The 3357-nt window shown below is 42.7% G+C and overlaps 1 pseudogene across 1 annotated transcript; it reads left to right on the plus strand.

Annotated features, from left to right (window-relative positions):
* The first annotated feature begins 1862 nt into the window (after positions 1-1862).
* Cfl1-ps9 (cofilin 1, pseudogene 9) lies at positions 1863-3138 on the plus strand (annotated as a pseudogene). The gene has a single exon (XR_015678256.1). The product of XR_015678256.1 is annotated as a cofilin 1, pseudogene 9 (transcript).
* Positions 3139-3357: the final 219 nt, after the last annotated feature.

Below are 3357 nucleotides of genomic sequence, written 5' to 3' on the forward strand. Positions count from 1 at the left end.
AAGTTCAACTTTGCTTCATATTGACCTTTATTTTCTGTAAATTAATGTCTTGGCTTTACCTAAACAGAGGGCAACGCACAGAACTCGGGCTGTAGGCATGGGGCACAAGCTAAGTCCCCTGCTCCTTCTGCTGGTGACATTAATCTTATGGACAATGTCTTTTCAGCGTGTTTGAGGGACACTGTGCTTAGTAATCAAGCCTCTGGGATCAGTCTGAGTTAAGATGCTGGCTCCTTCTCACAGTCTTTGTGACATGGGCTGAGCAATTCAAGGTCCCATTTCTTCTTCTGCAAAATGAAGTTGCCATCATGAGGCTATGAAGGGAGCTATGAAGATCAGCCTAAATATGTTATGGACCTAACACATGTAGTGACTGTTTATCATCCCATGTGCCACCTATGCTCCTCAGAGCTCTGTTCTGAGGAATCTGAGGCTCTGGAAGCATTCTAGAGCAGGACTGGGATAAAAGTCTGTTTCCTGTGTAGCATTTGTGGAGAGAACATTATTCAGTGACGACATAAGGCAGGTAGGGAACTTAATGTTTAAGATAAATAATGTATTTCTGTGATTCAAAATTGATTGAATAGTTATACACTTTACATATCTTATGTTTTCTCCTTTATTGTTCTTGCCTTCTCTAACTAGTAATTACGTGTTTTCCATACATTTAAACTAAAAAAGCATTGCATTTTGAATTTTTCCTTTCTACACAGAAAAGGACAGCATACTGTGAATCTTATCGACACTTCATTATCTATTTTGGCAATCTTGTAATATCAATTTTCTAAATACTCCATTCACTTTTTACAACTGTATAGTATTCCATTGTACAACTACGCCACAGGCTAGCAATTTCCCCACTGACTGCATTTAGGTGTCTGCCAATTTCCTGATTCAGCAAAACAAGTGCACAGAGTAACAAAGTTGATGGTTAAATTGTCACCTACACATGCCAGCATCCATTCCCCTTCTTTGTCACATGTGCATTATACTTACATATTTGCTTATTTAATAGTAAATGTTGCAGTTTGAATTTGTGTTTATCTTAACGAGATTGAGATTGATTTTTCCTCATCAGGGGCTGCTTGGATTTTCTTTTCTTATGAACATTTTACCCTTGTGGTGTTTTGAATAAAAATGGCCTCCATAGCCTCATAGGAAATGACACCATTGGGAGGTGCCGCCCTGTTGGAGGAAATATGTCACTGCAGGTGGGCTTTGAGGTCAGGGATGCTGGATCCATGCCCAGTGTCTCTCCTTCCTGCTGCCTGGAGATCCAGATAGAGAATTCTCGGCCCCTCTCCAGCACCATGTCTGTCTGTGTACCACCATACTTCCGTCCACAATGACAGCAGACTAGACATAAGCCCCCTCTCCAGCACCATGTCTGTCTGTGTACCACCATACTTCCGTCCACAATGACAGCAGACTAGACATAAGCCAGCCCCAATTAAATGTTTTCTTTTGTAAGAGTTGCTGTGGTCTTGGTGTCTCTTCACAGAAATGGAAACCCCAACTAAGATCACACTCCTTACTCAATTTTCTCCTTTGATAATGGCATTTTCCTTATTGACTCAATGACATTCTTAAGATGTTAATGACATTAGCCATGGACTGTGAAATGGAGCTTCAAACAGTTTGGGACTACTTTTCACTTGACTTTTCTAGATTAGGTTCTGCCAAGCAGGAATTGTATGAATTTAATGTTACCACCTTTGCCTTTGTGCATTAAAGACTTGGTATCTCTTAGAGAGGTCCTTCCCACTCTTGATTCATGTAGGAACTATTTGATAATTGATCCATTGGGAAAGCATATAATGTATATTTGTTAGGAATGATTCAATTTTCTTTTTTTTCTCCATGGGCCCACAGTTGTTCCCACACTCTTTATTGAATACTTGATCATTTTCCTTGCTGACCTGAGAAAAGGCAAGTCAATCACATGCCAAGGCTCTCTAAATTTTGAGTCCACTTCTAAATTTTTTATTCTGTTTTTATTGATCTGTCAAAAAAAAAACCAGGAAAATTGAAACTGTATAAGTCACTGAGATAGCAGCCAAAAGAAAAAGCGTACGGTGATTTGGAAGACGAAAATAATAGTGAACCAGACATTATTTACAAGAATATTTTTAAACTGGGCAGTGGTGGCAAACACCATTAATCCCAGCTCTGAGAGGCAGAGGCAGGCAGATCCCTGTAAGATCAAGGCCAGTCTGGTCTACAGAGCAAATTCCAGGATGGCTAAGGGCTGTTACACAAGAAACTCTATTTTGGGGTGGTGATGGCAGTGGTAAATAAATAAATAACATGGTTTTGCTGAATTAAATTGAATTGTGGGTTCCTTTTTAATTTTGGAGGAATGTTTGAGAATAATTTGTGTTGCTTCTTTAAATGTGAAGAATTGAGAGGCAGAACAGGCTTCCTTCTGCAGGAACTGCCAAGTAGCAGAGATTAAGTAAAGGGAACCCCAGAAAAAGCAGATTGAGAAGCCTTGTTGAGCAACAAAAGAATGAATTATAATACTGTCTGTAGGTTCAGTCGGATCCCGGCAACAGCCATGGTGGCTCAGTTCTTCTGTAGCTCTTTTCTGTCTCCCTTTTGTTTCCAAAACATGGCCTCTGGTGTGGCTGTCTCTGATGGAGTCATCAAGGTGTTCAATGACAGGAAAGTTCACAAGTCTTCAACGCCAGAAGTGAAGAAATGAAAGAAGGCAGTCTTGTGTGAGGATAAGAAGAACATCATCCTCGAGGAGGGCGAGGAGATTCTGGTAGGAGATGTGGGGCACTGTGGACGACCCCTACACCACTTTTGTCAAGATGCTGCCAGACAAGGACTGCCGCTATGCTCTCTATGATGCAACCTATGAGACCAAGGAGAGCAAGAAGGAGGACCTGGTATTCATCTTCTAGGACCCCAAGAGTGCACCCCTTAAGAGAAAAAGATCTATGCCAGCTCCAAGGATGCCGTCAAGAAGAAACTGATAGGAATCAAGCACGAATTACAAGCTAACTGCTACTAAGAGGTCAAGGACCTTTGCACCCTGGCAGAGAAACTAGGTGGCAACACCGTCATTTCCCTGGAGGGCAAGCCTTAGTGAGCCACCTCCAGGCCCCTGCCTGGAGCATCTAGCAGCCCCAGACTTGCTCTTGGGTGTTGCAGGCTGCTCTTTTCCTGCTAGACCGGAGGGACTGGGGGGATCCCAGCAGGGGGAGGGTTATCCCTTCACCCCAGTTGCCAAATATCCCTCCCACCCCCTGGACCGTCTTTTCCCTCCATCCCTCCATCTGGCCTTCCCAAACTGCTTTTGATCTTCTGATTCCTCTTGGGTTGAAGCAGACCAAGTCCCGTCCTAGGCAC

The sequence above is a fragment of the Rattus norvegicus genome, chromosome 2 (genome assembly GCF_021556685.1).
Source record: "Rattus norvegicus strain SHRSP/BbbUtx chromosome 2, alternate assembly SHRSP_T2T, whole genome shotgun sequence".
NCBI classification, from domain to species: domain Eukaryota; kingdom Metazoa; phylum Chordata; class Mammalia; order Rodentia; family Muridae; genus Rattus; species Rattus norvegicus.